This window comes from Stegodyphus dumicola, chromosome 2, assembly GCF_044657685.1.
Source record: "Stegodyphus dumicola isolate Sdum_Otavi_A_Nest chromosome 2, ASM4465768v1".
In the NCBI taxonomy this organism is placed as follows: domain Eukaryota; kingdom Metazoa; phylum Arthropoda; class Arachnida; order Araneae; family Eresidae; genus Stegodyphus; species Stegodyphus dumicola.
Genome location: NC_140769.1, coordinates 84,411,382 through 84,429,408, shown reverse-complemented (window position 1 = coordinate 84,429,408; position 18,027 = coordinate 84,411,382). Strand labels below are relative to the sequence as shown.

Genomic DNA, 18,027 nt, shown 5'->3' with positions numbered 1-18,027 from the left:
GAAAAATACTTGAAATTCTATAAAATAAATTCTATAAAATTTTTTCAGCGTAAAACATAAAAATCCTTGAAATATTATCCATCGTAATCTGGCAATTGTTTTACGAATTCCTAATATTCAAATGTTTTTCTTTCGTGCAAACAAACCTTTTTCTTTTGTGCACAGAAGATCAAGGTAATTTTATGCTGAGAACAAAATGGGAATTCGTATTCTTCATCTAAGCCAGTGTGCGTTTGGATTTGATACAAGAGACACAAAGTCAAAGAGTAAGATTCACTGTTGAAGGTTAAGAAATTATTTAAAAACAGGCACAGAGTATATATTTTCTGTATTTATAATGCATATAGAATTCATTCAAGGAAAGAATTTCGTCTCTTTAATTTTTTAAGAGTATTCTCACTTTATTTTTGATAATTAATGCCAACTAAGAATTTTAACCTTATAATAACTGAGAACACGAATCAGTGGTTACAAGTTTGCATCATCTTTTGCCATGATTCACAAGCGTCACATAAAATTTATGTGAAATACTAAATATCTCTCGTGTACTTGGCTGATACTTGTGCGTTTTGGTTACTATGAACCCATACGCCACATACTTTTCAGTAATTTATAACTGAAGACTATGTGTAGAAAACCAAAGTTCTCAGGACTGAGAGTTTAAATTAATGCTTCATTCTATATGTTATGAATTCATTATGGAATGGTAGAATTTTGAACCATGGCAGATATTGTCGTTCTTAATTTGAAAAATGCTAATGAGATGTGTTTCAGAAATGTAAAAGGAAAAATGTTTCTCTTATCGTTGAAATGATTTTGTAGTCTGATTCAATGTACGATAACACAGCAATCAATTTTCTAGCGCATTTGGAGGGTTGGGCTAAGCTGACAAAATAATTATTGATAGTAATTGACAGCTTGAATCGCAAAATTGTATTAAGACATCAAACTCTTACCTCTCTGATATGCTTAAGGTATAAAATTTTCATTTAATTTACATAAAAATGAATTTATTACCACTATTAAAAGAGACATATAATATTATCACTATTATAAGAGTCATTTAGTATTTACTATGATAACTAAATAAATTAAATCTTTATTGCTTTAACCACTATGGATATTCAGCTGTAAACACCTTTAATTACACTTTGAGTATGGAACATTTCTTTATTTTCTAATAGAAGCGTGTAATATTTTTGGCTTTAATTTTTTTAGTATTGAAACTACCTTATTAAAGCAAAATTATTCGCATAATTCTCCTGAAAGATTTAATGTTAATTTTAACTAATGTTAAAGTTCATGAAATAAGCTTTTAAATATAATTATTTAGGTATAATACATGTAAATCTATAAACAAATATTTTTTGTAAATGTTTGAAAGGGATTGAGAACAATGGCTTTCGAATGCAAAAATGATTTCCTCCTAACGCACTAGAATTTTTCAGAGAAGATGTTAATGTCTTTTCATTGTAAATATATTTTACCTGTAGTTTTCCGTAATGCTTTGTATTAGTCTCCACCTTTTATTCAGTAATGTATTCAAGAAATATATTTGCTTTTCTGGTATTGAAAGATTTTGAAATGCAGGCAACACAGAACTTGATAAAAGATTATTCAATTTTTCGGTATATATGTTTAAAAGAAATGCAATGTATGCATCAATTTCATGAAAGAAGATTCCATAAATTTATTTTTTGGTACATGATATTTGGAGGCAGGAGCTCTCCTTAGGCAATGACTTCGGTCTTTTTGTTCTTAGCTCTATTGTTTGTAGCCTCTGTAAAATTGTTAGTTCTTTGTAACTTTTTGTCTAGCCATTGGGAATAAAAGATTTTGTGATACATCTGTAAGGTATTCGAACCTAGGGCTAGCAACAGTCAGTGTCACTCCGTGTAAGACGTATTTAAATGTAGAAAGTGAGAAGTTAAAGAAGGAGTAACGAACTGTAACATTTTTTGAAAAAAATAAACTTGTCATTTTTGTGTTTGCGTACGTGTGAATTTTAGAATGCTTCTCATAATTCTTCGTCATTTTATCTCCTTCTGGGCTCCGATTCGTCCATTACTGACTGTCTCTTACAGAATTGGTAAAGAATAAAACGCCTTTCAAACAATATCACATCAAAATCTCAGTATTTTGTAACTGTCGTCAGTCAACACGATAATACAAAATAGGCAGCAATAAGTGGACGATTAGAAGATTCATTTTACAGATTTAAGAGTTTAAGCATTGGACTTACGTCTTGAAATACAAATGAGGTACAAAACGTAATCTAAAAATACGCTATATACAGTTACACAAATACAATATATGTAAAATAAAACATCTGTAAATCATCTTGTAGAGATTAGATATTTTTCAAAGCAGGAGAGATGAAAAATGAGCAATGCACTCATTCTCGAGACTCGAACCACACATCTCTCGAATACGCGCAGAGCGTGATGACAACTGCACCACGAAGGCATGCTAAGAAGGTGGGAGAAATACCTCATATACTCCCCCTTTTAAAGAGCGACTGTGGATTAGGGGACCTAATCGCCAAATCCTGGTGGTGGAGAATCATCATCTACTATCTTTTTAGTTCGGGCGCCACTGTAGAGACATTAGGTATTTTTTGAAAGAAAGAGAGATGAAAAAAGAGCAATGCCCTCTCCGGGAGTCGAACCCTGGACCTCCCGAATACACGTCGGGCGTGCTGACCACTACACCACGAAGGCATGCTAAGAAGGCGAGAGAACTACCTTATAAGCTTTTTAATTTAATTTAGTTATAGCTTCTTAATTCCTAATTTTTAATTTGGCTATTTCCTCTCTGTATTCTAATAGTAATAACGTTTCTGGCTGCAACATTTCTAGATTAATCTATGTCACGTGGCTTGCATAACTGATGACGTGTCTAATTAGGAAAGCCTACTGCGGTATCGAAGGGCTCGGGTTCGAATCCCGAAGGACACATGCATATTATAAAATGTATAGTGCCCGTGTGGCATAGGGACACTCTAAATATGGGGCGACCCGAAAGTCCTTTTGTGCGGTTTGGTGGAAGGGGGAGAGGGGTGGGGTGGAGGTCTCCTGGACCCCATTCCCCCGGGGTGTTCTTCCTCAAAATTGGGGTGGAAAATAGAAGTCCAACTTCTGTTTGGACTAGGCTCCGACAACTATTCTTCAATGCAGGATTGACAAGACAACAACAGCAACAACATCGGTTTTTTGAACGAGGGCGGTTACATTAAAAATATGTGACCTATTATTGAAAGTTTTGATTTTCTAGCATAACTCAGAAGTTTTAGAATGAAAATGAATAACAGAAATTTTTAAATGATTTTAAAATATCATATACAAATTAATGTTACAAGAAAGTAAATAAAAGCGAAAAAAATTAAATTAAAAATAAATATAAATAAATAAAAAATACTACGGAATGAATTTTGAAATTTGGGGTACGTAAATTCCTAATTACTACCTATATTTTAATTTTAAAATTTGTTGTATTTTACGTTTTTGAATCTTGTATTTTAGTCTTTACTTTACTTTAATTTAAAAACAAACAATCGAGCAAAATATAGTATTTGCAGAGTAAAACGTGAAGCAAGAAGTCAACATGTTACTGAAGAAACCCTCAAAAGATGTGAACAGTTCGTCAAGAAACAAATATAATTGATGATTTATTGTTTAAAATAACGTATTTTTTTAGTTATAAAAGAGAATGTAGTTAATTTTTTCAAAGCGTTTGAAACTTAACCTTGTGCTTTGTACAAGTTCTTTGATTTCGAAAGCGCGAAATCACATTCTTTTACAAACCAAACGATTGTGTCAAATGAAGATCATCTCTGTCTAGATAGCACGATTACTTGACTAACACTACTGCTATTCCGATTCCTGAAAAATATCTCCGCAGCTTCATGTAACGGAGTTAATAAAATTAAACTCTTGAGGAATATTTACTAAATCTGAAAATATTTACAGGATCCTAAAATATTTACAGTGTCCTAAAACAGATCATTGTGCTAAAATTTGGGAATGTTCCATTCTGGGATATATTAACTTGAGCGCTACCCATTTCATGCTTTTTTTTTACAGTGGGAGCTATGTGTTCTGTGGATAGCTATTCCAGAGGTATTTAGTTGTGCAATTACTTTGAAACTCCATGAATGTGTAACATATAAATAACAAATATGAGTAAATAAAACGTATAATAGTTTTTTTAAAACCAGCTTCCAAACATTTGGAATATAACCTTTGTATTCTTAGCATTTAATTCATTACTTTGTTTTGGAATCGATTTACCTGCTATGTGATATGAAGAGACATCTCCATCACCGCGTTCCTGAGACGCCCACGAGGCCATCAAGTGTCAACATTCGCTTGAAGGTCATCGAAATAGATAATTAATGAACTTGCAGCTCGTTAAAACACAACGAGAAACAAAATGAACTTTTTTTATGGCATACAAAATAGCAGAATGTCACATCCTGAATGATGACTGAAGCCAGTTCTAAACAGAAAGTAATTAGATGGTAATTTTGTCAAATATGTCAAAGAAAATTTCATTGAATTTAAGAAACACTTGGTCAAGAAGATTAGTGCTTTGATTTACAAAGAGTAGGAAAATATTTATATTTGACTACGAAGCAGAGTTGTTAATTTTGTAATGGATTTTTATTTAGCATTTCTTCTATAACCTTAGTCGGTCGTTCCGGCTATGGAGCCATTATTTAAGTCTTTAGAAGGAACTTTAGGTCATTAACTTTGTACAACCTGACATGTCTGCCTTGCTTTCATTTTCGAATTGCTTCTCCGATGTTGCCATTCAAAGGAAGTGAATTTGAGGTTTCGTAAAAGCAGACGAATAGCTTCCAGTATTACAAGATTTCATATTTCCTAAATCAGAAGCAGAACGCTTTTATTTAATTCACATAATATATCGTGTAATAGTATGCAGACAGACAGAACAAAATTATGGTAATTTTGCATAATAATTCAGAAATGAATTATTTTATAGATCTGAAACATACACTAAATCAATAGTCTCAAATTTTCACAAAGATTTAAAAATGGCCCAGTTACGGACATACTGCTATCACGCAACCAAGAGTTTTCATGATAACCAAAGCAAACTCAATAACTCAGAAATTAGAATTTGTAGCAACGACTACATAAATTCTGTAAACAGAAAGAGGCCGAAGGCCATTCTCAATCTCAAGCAATTCTTTAAGGCGCCAGTTAGTTTTCTATATTTTATTATTATTTATGTGCTTGTTTATTATTATTTATTTATGAAAATTAATAAAATTATTACTTTGAAACCAAAAAAGAAATGAAATTCAACTGATTTAATAGCGGAAAGAGAAAGGGTATTTCTATCCATAAGAAAATTTTTAGAGAAATATAAATCTCGAATACGGTTCACTGATATACACTTTCGAAAACTAGTGACATATGAAGGAGTATACGTATTTCCTCATGGCAAGTCACATGAATAACGCGAATAATATGATTACAGATATATATTACTGAAATGCAATACGTTGCTGTATTAGGACGATAAACTGCATTACCTTTTGTGAGGAAGATAAATTTGTGATTCACATTTTGGAAATTTGCATTGAAATATGAAATAATTAATACATATTTTGCATTGCAAATCATGAAAAGAATACTACAGATATTGCTGAAATACATTGTATAGCTTTAGGCCATGAAAGAATGATAGTTTGCAAAGTGACAAAAATTCTGCGGAAATCTGATAAATGGAACCCTTCATTAAACAACACCTCAAGAGAACGGAAATTTCACGCACGCAAACTGAAAACACATATAAGCAAAGATCAATCTTCTTCGCCTGAAATGAGGTTGGGCCTAGTTGACAATATAATCTGCTCTAAAAGTAAATTCCATTATCATATAATACCAATTTCTTGGAAATCTTTGAAGCACTAGGCAAAAAAAAGACCCATAAAAAAGCTTGTAGATTATAAGGAACTTATGCAAATATGCCATTTACAAGTATCAATCATGTCTTCCCGTGGGTGAAGAGGGATGGGGTTATGTAATAATTAAATCCAGGAAAATTGCTTTACGATCTTTTCAGCTTGCCTATTAAATGATTAAGATTTTCTAATCTTTTACTCTACCTGTGCAGCTTTATACGTCAGCAGGGGTCTGTTGGGAAACAGTTGACAAGTTCATTAAGTCTTTCATGTTCAATCGATGTATCTCAGCCCTATGATAAAGCAGAAAGATTACATCAAGAACGAAATAAATGACGGATTATAGAGGTTTTCATTACGTAACAAGATACTATAAAATAATGTAAATTTGTAGCCTTAGCATCTTTTTGAAAGTTTTTGTTACATTTTTACAGGCAGGAACATATTTCACCAAAATTTTTAAGTGAAAAAAATATTACAATTTCAGCAAAATAGTAAATGTTTGCTAGAATTTTAATATGATAATGTGTCCTTTTTTATTTACGCTAATAAATTCGTAAGAAGAAACTTAAACAGGTAGTTAAAATATAAGTTTTCAATGAAAAATAATTTTTGCCTTAACTATTTTTGCCTTAACTATTTGAATATAGCTTTGTCTTTTGCTCGAAAATATTCAAAGGAGAATTTATTATGAAATGTGAATTTATGCTAAAATACTATTTAAGTATACCTCTTTTACAGATATCATTCATTATGTCCTACATTAGTCACATACTGCCCCTACGTTAATTACAGGTATTCTAAAATATTTAGCATTAGTGAATTTATTACATATAAAAGTAGAGAAGGAAGTACTTCTTTTTTTACAATTAACAAATAAATTTTTGTTTTAATGATAGTTTTAAGTTGATATGTGCACTCACTCATAAGAATTTAATTTGAGCATAATTCTGATGTTTCCTTAGACGGCGTGAAATTAATTCCCTAATTCGTAAATATATAATATTCTTATGTACGCAATTCATAGCTGAAAATAAATTCAAAATTTTTCGTATCGCATAATGATTAAATCAAAAACCACAAAAATCCCAAACAGTTCATTGAATGCGAAGATATTCCAATCATAAAAAAGCTTAAAGTTTTGATGCTGTTAACATTTTAATTAAAAGCCAATGCGGTGAATTTGCTTACGTGTTTAAGTATTAAAAGCTTAGTTAGAATTTAAAAAAAAAATTAATGCTTAAGGCAAATAAGTGTTTAATTGAGATTTTCAGTAAAAGTAAAGGAAAATGAAACATTTCTTGATATTTTGTACATAAAGCTAATTATTTGAAGCAAATAGGCAGCATCTTTAAACTTCTGAGTGGTGGAGCACTAGAATTCAAAAGTTTTATTTACTCACTGCGGTTGAGGAAAAAACTCATTTACTACCGTTTTCATTTATCTTCCAGTTTTCCTCCAGGCTACGTCGACTTCATTTCCAAGCGAGCATATGCCATCTATGGATTTATTACAACAGATAATGGCGTTTATGACTAATAGCATCTTCACACATTGAGATTTCCTTCAAATAAACTAATCCCTTTTTTGTAGTTCATTAGAGCAGAACGTTTCATTATAAAAACAGGGCAAATAATTTCACGCTAAAAAGAATGTCTACTCTAACTTATTAAGAAAATCTTAAATAACAGTAAATGCTTCTTGAAATGCAAGCTTTAATTGTTCTTCAAGACCATCTTCTGGAAAATGTTACTTAGTCCTCCCTGCCTGGGAGGCAAAATTTCACTTCTGTTTGCCATTCACCAAGAGCTCTTGGAATGAGGACAAGGGGTACTTGATTATTCTTCCTTTTCTTATTTATTCGTATTCCATAGAACAAAATGAAGGGGGAAAAGGTGTTGTTAATTTGGTTGACGAAGCTGTTTCTTCTGTCGTTGATGAGGGAGTTGCATTAAGTTAACACGTGCTTCAGCGTGCTTTGTGTTTTGTGATACCACTTGCCACGCCTAAGCAATCTTTTGCGATTTAGCCCTGATCTGGTAACCCTAACTGATTTCATCTTCCTTGTTTTTCGTGATTTAATTGGTTAGAGGTAATCTTTGAATACCTAATTCAAAGTGACGGGCGCGCCTAATTTCATTTTTACTTACCCATCATGTGAGTAAAGGCAGATAGTTTCTACTGTAAAAAATCGACCTCCACTCTTTAATGAAAATAAATGTGTTAGAATCTACAGAAAGTAAAAAAAAACTCATTTTCAGACGCGGCTGTTTACGTACACGTGCTTACACGTAATGAGAGCAAGCATCAATGCGTACGACAATTACATTTTAAGCTGATGTAACATCTTTAAATTCATACACAGTTCTGTAAGCTATGAATAAAACTATTCTACGGTACCCTTAAAAAAGATTAGTATTTCGGCAATTACTGAATTTTATAATGAAAATTCTTAGATCGTGCAAGACAAAATAATTCTGAGTCTACATCTTCATACATGCAGTAAGAAATTGAACATTTTACTCCCACTAAAAGAATGAAGTATTGTAAATTTTCATTAATTCTTGAATATTTTATTTTGGATACCATTTATGTATTAAATAATTTATCCAAATATTGGTCAGTTTCATGCGATTGATTGCACATGACAGATACATGGTGTATGAATTAAATTGAATATACCAAAACGAAAATTGCATTTAACTATACACCTATTAAAGATACAAATGGTAAGTACTTACTGATAATATTTAAATTAATTATCTTACAAACCTTTAAATAATCGTTAATTTTTAACTATTGCTTAATTGGGACTAATTTTTTAAATAATACAAATTTCAGCTAGATAAATTGTCTAAAAAGTTTAGATTTTAACACGTCAAAGAATTTTCCATTAAAATTTCAAAAAGTTAAATAGGTATCACACTTAAGAACTGTATAAATTTTGAAGATTGAGATGATTGAAATCATGCAATTTTTTTAAATTTCATATTTTTTAATTTTGTGAACTTGCACTCACTGCTTGAGTAAGAAATTGCAGTTTAAAGTCACAAACCATTCAAAGCTATTTTGTATATACTTATATTTAGCCAACTAATTTAGAAATAATTCTCCAGGAAATCAAGGTATAAATTTTAAATCGTATATTTAAAATTAATTTCTAAAATAGTAGTGCCAAATGATACAGAAAAGCGAATTTATGTAATATTATTTCCTCAAAAATTATCGCCACTTGAAGACTTACACTTTTTTTAACAAAGTAAATTAATTATGAATACGTTGGTGTGAATGTTTTTTACTGGATCGGTTGCGCATGAGCTATGCAAACCCTCAATTGGCAAAACGTTTATTATACCAGGAAAAGAACTTACTGAAATGATAAAAACCTTTTTACGTTTTGTACAGATAAAAGAACGCAATTCGGCATCAAAGTTATTTTAATAGAAGCACTTTTAGTCTTTGAACTCTATTTTTAACATTTGCAATCCATGATCAACTTTTTGTATCATACATTTGAGGAAAGCTGGAAGTGTATCGTACATTTCCACCTCTCCTTATTGTTCAGTAATAAAATACTTTTTATTCTGAGCTCCCTCAAGTCTCGCTAAGTGAAAACGTCAGAAATTAAAATCGATTAAATTTAAAATTAAAAATAACTCTTGATCCTTGTAGAATTAATCAGAATCAGAGTTAAAATTAATCTCGATCATTTTTACAAAATATTTTTGATACTTTAAGAAAAATGTATTGTGTAAGAGAATAACACTAATTTCAGTTTATGAGATGAAATTGGCGATATGTAACACGAAATACTATAAGGTATTTCTCCCACTTCCCTAGCGTGCCTTCGTGGTGTAGTGGTCAGCACACTGAACGGTAATTTCAGAGGTCCGCGGTTCGATTCCCGGCGAAGGAAGGCAATTGCAAATTTTTTCCTAATGTCTTTACAATACAATTTGAAATATCACTGATATTATTATATATTAATGCAATGCAATATTATACAGAAGGAAGAACGTTATCATAGTTACGACACGTCTTGCTAAATATCATAGAATAAAACTGAATGGATATTATCTCAAAAGATAATTTTGATATCATACAATGCTCTCATCTTTGTGTGATCTCTGTTCTTCATATGAGTACACTTTACTACATAAGATGCATAACAAATGTCTCCATAATGGTATTCATGTTTATCATTCCCACTTCTTGCCTAATATATTCATTTTGGCTTTACGTTAATAATACTTTATGAGCTCATGTATTAAAGAGGATTTTATTGCAAAATTAATAACCTAACACAAGAGGAAAATGAGCAATGAAGATTGCACACTTAGTATTTGAATTTAACCTTTAAATATTATACCGAATTGTATTATGAAATTAAGAGAATCTATGAATTGCGGCTCAAAGCTGATGTATAATGTTTTGCATATATTCATGTGCATAGAAAATTTTATTTCAAATACTCCAAATAGATATGAAACACATTTTTCTTTCATGAAATTATACAAAGTCAAACTATTTTACAAGAGAATTATTTTTAAAAGGTCTTATTTAATTTAGTTTCTCTGTTTATTTTTTTGTTTTAATCAAATTTGAAATTAATTTTTCTATAAAGCTTATTTCTATTAAAGTTTCCAGATATTTGCAGTTATAATTCCGTACAGGAATTTTATCAAATTTCGACAGTTATTTTTGCTTATCTCTGAAATTTTTATTTATTCTTATTTAACGATGAATTTAATCAGCATAGAACTTCGAAGTTTACTCTATTTTGCATAGGCAGAAAAATAATCTTCCAAATAAATTACTTCCTTCAGATCTTCTAATGTAATTTACCGAAAGCTGAGAGTTTTCAGATCTCGTTGTAGATATTTTTTTTTGTCCTGAAGTCTAGTAATTAGGGATGTTTAAATTAAGATGTTTACGCCTCCATTGTTGAGAGCCTCATGATTTTACAACAAAGATTTCTAAATCAAACTAATATTTCAATAAACTGAATGTTAATTCCTACCATTGGATACATTCGAAAACTTAAAAAAAGTTAAATGTTTTTTGTGTTTTGTTGCTATGCTAAATATAAAGAACAGCTGTTGTATTTTAAGAAAGAGTTATTGACTTGCTTTCTTAATTTTCCAAGCCCCCACTTGTAGCCGAATGATTAAGACCACTGAATACTGGTAGTTTGACCCAGACTTGAACCAAAGCATATAGGCTGGTTGCCTAAGTGTGTTTTATAGTTTCTGCATGTGTAACGCGAATACGAGCAGGTTTCACTTAGGATGTTTTCCACGAAGGCATCCCTTCCTTTAGGCAGATTTCTTTGCGTGCTTTGCCGTATTCAAACAACCTAATTTTCTTTATTACTTTTCCATGGTTCTGTAAACTCAAAAATATGAAATGATATATATAAAGCGTTTTGAGATTTAGCTAACTGCACCAAAAATTAAATAATAATTTTTTAATATCGGAATTATCAGGATCGTATCTGACTAAAAATACAGTCCTGAGATTCTCATGCAAAATTTGGTTAAACGCATAAAAAAAATTAAATAATATTTTACCAGCCATCCTACTTCTTTGGTCATAGCAGAATAAGTAATAAAATTTTGAGTTGTTTCACAGAATATGAACAGTCAAACGGTATGCAGATTTCATTGGCTGAGATTTTAAATAAGTATTTTCCATGTTTTCTAGCAATATTATTTGTCTTTTAGGCATCAGTATTTTCCACCCTTCTCTTTGCATCAAATGAGCGTTTATTTTCAAACCACGCCTATGTTCTAAATAACTAAAATGGAATGAGGCGAAGCGTTCGTTCTTAATGATGGCAGCGATAATGTGCTTCCTTTAAAAGTAGGTGAAATATTATTATTTTTAAAACAAGCCTTAGTTTCTTCTTTTTGTCTGGTATTTTTTGTTAAATTAAGTCGCTTCCCTCTCATACACACTCTTAAAAATATCAGCTTTGCTAATATAATAAAGAAGTAATTGAAAACGAAAAGCTTGTTTAAATAAAGTACATATTCCTTTCCAATGAGTTTCTGTGAAATGGAAAAATCTATAAAGAGTATAATAATATCTTAAAAGCAGATATGCGAAAATTTCATTCTTTAAAAAAGTGTTTTTACTATTTCCTTCTTCATCAAAAATATAATTAATAATTGGTTTATGTGTTTTCAAAAACAATTTTGCATTCCCAAAATGTGCAGTTTGTTTTCAATAATCATGTTTCAACCAAAGATTTGTTCATCCTAACGGTCGGAAACTTGTTTGAAAACCTTCGTCAGAAATGCCCCGAACTCATTTATCATTTAACCATCCTATCACTGAGGTCATTGGCGCAGAGCTCAGCGCGAAGACTGAACAAACACTGCATCTAGGAGACGGGAACAAAGAACACACATGTACAGTACAGTCTTACCCGAGGATCGGAACCTACACATCTCTGGTGTCGGGTTAGCCAATCAGCCTCTACTATGTACTATACCAGGGGTGTCGGATTAGCCAGTCAGCCTCTTCTATGTACTATACCAGGGGGGCCAAAGTGCGGCTCGCGAGCCTAATGCAGCTCTCACAGGCAATTTGCTGATTCATATAAAATATATGTATGAACTATCGTAAAATAAAACTATTGAGTGTCCAAACGGAAGTAATTAATTAGTTTAGACTCATTTTACAAAGTCATCAGGGATTTCTTTCTATTTAAAAACCTCCTCCACTACTTCTATAATGATGTAACTATGAACTTGTGGCTTTTAGAAAATCTAGATGCGGCTCTCGAACATTCCTGAATTCAAACGTGCGGCTCTTACTGACATGAAGTTTGGCCAACCCTGTACTATACCATCAAGGGCGGTTAATCAAAAGCTAATATAATGTGTTCTTTGCCAATTCTATGAATATTAAATTTGTCCAGACGAAAATTGTAGCTGACAGGAACCTCAGTGGAAAATCACGAATGATGGAACAGTTTGCACAATGCTGACAGAAGGCACGATATGAGCTGGAGAACTGAAAATATTCATGTGATTTGAACTTCTGAGTTCTTTTCATTGGGGTTTATAAAGGCTGATATTCATTCCATTACTGATGCTAACAACTAAAAGAGAACGATTTCAAGGGCAGTTAAAATAAGGTGAAAACAAACAATTCCAGAGCGCAATTGTTTAAACATGATTATAGTTTAGATAGCGAACATGTTTAAACATGATCATAGTTTAGATCGTTCAGGTACCCATGAGGTTGATATTGAAGTTCCTGTTCAAGTCAGTTTTCGAGATGTGTAAAAATGTGATGAGATCGTCTTTGGATTAAAACAAGTGAAACTAATTATGCGTTTTTGGGATACGAAGTAGAAGAGAAAAATAAGGGAAGAAACTCATGGAAAAGTAATTAAAGCTGTTTGTCATTATTGAATTATAAATTGATTCAAAATAAAACCAGAAACAGAAGTTTTGAATAGTTTTTTTTTCTTTTGAACACCATTATTTCATGCTTATTGGCGATACGTTTATCACTAAAAGCATTTTTCAATGTTTTTTGTTTGAATGACGTTATAAATAACTGTTTCCTTCTTCACTATACTTAAAATCCGCACGGTTTTCATTACTTAAGAAAAAAAGGGGCTGGAGTATGGCAAAGTTGGCGAGGGCTATCTGTCTTACGACCACGGATTCCTAGGTGGAAGTAGTTTATGGAAAATTGGCTATCATTAGCGCTATACATGCGGATAACCAAAAAAAAAAAAAAAAAAAAAAAAAGCAAACTACGCAGCAAACCTTTTCACTTGGGACCGAACACGAGTCGAACTCCCAGTATTCAGCTGTCTCAACCACTTAGCCACTGGTGGAACGCTAAAAAGAAAGAATTCCATTATTTAAAATCTTGATAACTCCTATTTCGATCTGCAATATTTTGAGCGAAATTTGCAATTATTACTTAGAAAGGTCTGTGCTACAAACTATGAGAAATATTAGGTAAAAATGGAATTCTTGTACTTGAGTTTTCATTAAGACGAAAGAATTCGACTAATGTCACATATTTTATAATAGAAGTACGAAAAGCTTGTATGACTTGTTACGTATTAATCAATTACTAATTCGATCCTTTTAATGGCGAGATTTTGAACCAAATATTTAAAGTAATATAAATGATTAATATTACACATTAAATTTTAATTTATTGTACTCACCTTTGCCAGTTATATTCGTATGTACTTGAAGCTCAAAAAACGACTGTCTCATAAAAGACTCGCACATCAGAACCACTCTTCTGGGTGTGAATATGAAATCAGACATTTTTCCATTCATGTCTTCTTGATTTAGAAGCCGGAACGAAGGCCAACGTGACTGCAAGGCCGTTCACGCCGCCTGCTCCAACACCAGGTTTTCGTTTCCTTCGTATGCATTTCCAGAACTAGTTCAAGACGGTTGTGGCAGAGAAATTATTCACTTGCGGCTGGACAGTTTTCACTAAAGTGCCGCATAAAGCGTAACTGGAAAAATAACCACGGTTGACTCTCTTTTTTAAGAACTATATTTTTGAAGCTTGGGCGAGAGACTGAAATATTTATATTACTTATTTGTTTTGAAATATCATTAACTAGTTTATTTGCGAGTAATGAAATATGAATACGATGATGAATGAATAGAAAAAGTGTGCGGTAGAATTAGAGACATAATTTTATGGGAAAGTATCGATAAACTTACAATTACGTACACTTGATATTTTTATCGATGTAGAAAGTTTGGTAATTTTCTATTTGAGAGGCATAATTATAGCAATTAAGCTAAGAGACTAATGCATAGAACTTTTGAAAGACAGTAGATGTTTTAGAAATAAGGATCGACAATGAATTGACACGCACAGGATCGACACTGCGTAGAATCCACTCTCCGTAGCATTGATTAAAACCGAAACCGACAATGCGCTCTATATTAATGAAAAAAGGAAGTATAATAATATTGTTGATATTGTGAATAAGAGGATTAAAGTGCATTTTTCTAGGCGTGTGATCTACACTGAGTAGCCGTAACATCGGCAAGGCGTATGATCGACAGTACATAAAATCGATACCGGCGTATAATCGTTATTAGACCAATTTTATAATTAGCAAAAGCGCATAATCAAGCGGGTAAGAATGCGATTGATTATTATTTCAAGGAATCTGCAAAGGATCGATATCGACGTACAATTAACATTGGCAAAGGACTGAAACAGGACTTTGATCTGTTGTACCGATCCTGTTACGAAAGAGAGAAGATGTTTGATCCTGTGCTATGTTTTCATTTTGTAATTGGCTGTTAACTTTTTCTGACTGAATGGGCAAAACGTATAAATACGTTACACATTATTAACAGTGATTTTAATGAACAATTAAGGTGACGTTGATAAAATCACTGAACACTTGAAGTTCGCCTCAAGTACAGTTTCCGGCAAACAATCTCTCTATATTGGGTTTCTTATGGTTTTTTTACATGTAGCGTAAGCCGAATTTTCTTAGAAAGTCCTTAATGAATACATGCTTCATAAAAGAGCATTGTGATTTCCGAGAGACGCATTCATTCCTCATTTGTTTCGCCATAATCCATCAGTCAATCACCGCTCAGCGATTAAATGCAAGTTGTAAGGAATTAACATCATTCATTTCCTCTGCTCCTACAATCAATGGTTAGCATTCGTAGTACAATAAGATATTAAGAAACCTGGCAGACTATGCTTTTTCTTGAGGTCGAACACAGAGATTTCGTGTATGATTCGAAACGAGGAACAGTGTATGCTCAAATCGTTTTTAGTCTAAATTCTATTTAGTCTTTATAAGCTGTCCACTTTCAGACAAGATCTTTTGTTCAGTTTCAGCCATTTATCAGGCCTTTATATATTTCAGATTGCATGGAGAAGGAGTTTAATCAGACATTAAAAAAACAGTTATTTTAATACGAAGGTAAGGAATATAGAAAAGTTCAATTTCATACCTGCGTTCGAAGCACTTCATTTTAAAGCACTTCATTATACAAAAGTCTCTCATTCTACAAAAAGCCTTCATTCAACGAAAGTATTTCATTAGACGCACTTCATTTTAGAAAATTGTATCAGAAGGCGGTAAAAATTCTTGCAACACTTAAACTTCAGTGTAAAAAATTTACTGATGCACGAATAAGGAAAAATAACGATAGATTTCTTATTTATGTTAATAGACATATCTAAATAGGATGAAGCACTTTTATTTAGGCAAATACACATTCTCGAAGAATTTGATCGCGTTATCATAAACCAGAATGACGAAATACCTTTGCCCTCTAGTAAGATTGCGCAGAATGTTAATATCCGTTTTCCATCCCCAATAATTAGACGAAATAGGCCATTTCCTTGTCCTTCATTGAATGTTAATATTTTCGATTTCTATTTTAGGATCATATAAAAATATAACAGCAAATAAAATGCTTTGAATCTTAAAAGCTTTTTTCTTTTTTGGATAGTGATATATAAAGAATACACGCAATAAAGTAAAATTGTTCGCAGGCGCTTTATAAGCATTTCAGTGCAATAACCGAACAGTTATGACACAAAGGACGTATTTGGATGATTTTTTACGTGGTAGAATTATCGGCCGTCTGGAATGTGGGCGTACGCAACTGGAATTATCAGACGAACTTGGAATTGCCCAAAGTATCATCTCCAGGCTTTGGCAACGATTCCAGGATGATGGTAATGTGAGTAGACGTTACAGCACAGGTCGCCCTAGAGTTACAACGCCGAATGAGGACCGGTATTTGGCAGTTACTGCCAAAAGAAACAGGCGGAGCACAGCCTCAGATCAGTCTCGTCAGCTCTCTTCAGCCACTGGTACGACAATTTCAAGGCAGACCGTGTACAGACGCTTAGGGCAGATTGGTCTATATGCTCGTAGACCTGTCAGATGCGTTCCACTTACTGCAACTCACTGTCGCCTGCGGTTAGCCTGGAGTAGAGAGCATGCATTGTGAACACCGCAACAGTGAGCTTGTGTGATGTTTTCCGACGAGTCCAGGTTTAGTTTGCAGTCTGATTCTCGTCGGACTTTCATATGGAGAGCTCCAGGTACCCGTTACCACCAAGAACACATCATTGAACGACACCGTTACGGTGGTGCAGGAGTGCTCGTTTGAGGTGGAATTATTCTGGGTTCCAGAACTGACCTGCATGTTCAAATTGGAACCGTGACAAGCCAAATTTATCGGGACGTCATTCTGGAACAACGTACGTTTGTTTCGGGGAGCCAAGGGCGCACAATTTGTGTTTATGGATGAAAACACCCGTCCTCACCGTGCAAACATCGTAAGCGAATGCCTTTAATCGGAGGATATCACTCGTATGGACTGGCCAGCATTCTCACCGGACTTGAATCCAGTAGAGCACGTGTGGGACATGCTTGGCCGACGAGTTGCAGCCCGTCAACCTCCTACTACATGTCTACCGGAACTTCGGAGAGCATTGCTCTTTGAGTGGTGTAATATCCCCCAAGATCAGATCGATAATTTGATACTCAGCATGCCTAGGCGTTGTACGGACTGTATTGCATCGTCTGGGAGACATTCAATGTATTAACAATCATACCAACCATGTAATAGTAATTTTTTGTAAATAGGTTTTTTTTTTGTAATTTGCTCCAGGGGGAAAAATCGCTTTTTTAATAATATCAAACATATAGCATCTTTTTTTTTGCTCTTTACCTTTTGTTTAATAAATAAGCTTTACAAATATGTCAAATTTGGTTTGCTTCTAACTCTTCCTTTGCCTGATTTTGCATTATCCTTAATTTATGGACATGAGTGTATATACCGAGATAAAACTGCTAGGAACTGATAACGGTCAAAATGTGCTTTAGCCCACTGCTTGGCGATTTTTTGAAAATCGCCAGTAAAATCTCAGAATACGTTACATAAACAAAGTTGCGAAGGCGGAGCTGAGTGACGTCCATAAATGGGTGGGAATAAGCTTGTGATGTAACAATGTATTCTCTATACATACAGAAATAAGTATAATAAATTCTTTATATTTGAAGTTATAATAATATCGGAAGTGAATTGTACTAGTTATTAAAACGG

The 18,027-nt window shown here is 32.9% G+C and overlaps 1 protein-coding gene and 1 non-coding gene across 4 annotated transcripts in view; both read right to left on the bottom strand.

The window, feature by feature from the left end:
- Window positions 1–14,329, bottom strand: part of LOC146998501 (uncharacterized) — a 436,472-nt gene extending 422,143 nt beyond the window's left edge. For all 3 annotated transcript variants that reach the window (XR_015039470.1, XR_015039469.1, XM_085810829.1), the window contains exons 1-2: window positions 14,133–14,329; window positions 6,137–6,225 (exon numbers count right to left, since the gene is read on the bottom strand). The gene's annotated coding sequence lies outside the window, so the exon portion shown is untranslated. The remainder of the gene's footprint in view (window positions 1–6,136; window positions 6,226–14,132) is intronic.
- Window positions 2,648–2,720, bottom strand: TRNAT-UGU (transfer RNA threonine (anticodon UGU)). The gene has a single exon. It is a non-coding gene; the product is annotated as a tRNA-Thr (tRNA).
- Window positions 14,330–18,027: the final 3,698 nt, after the last annotated feature.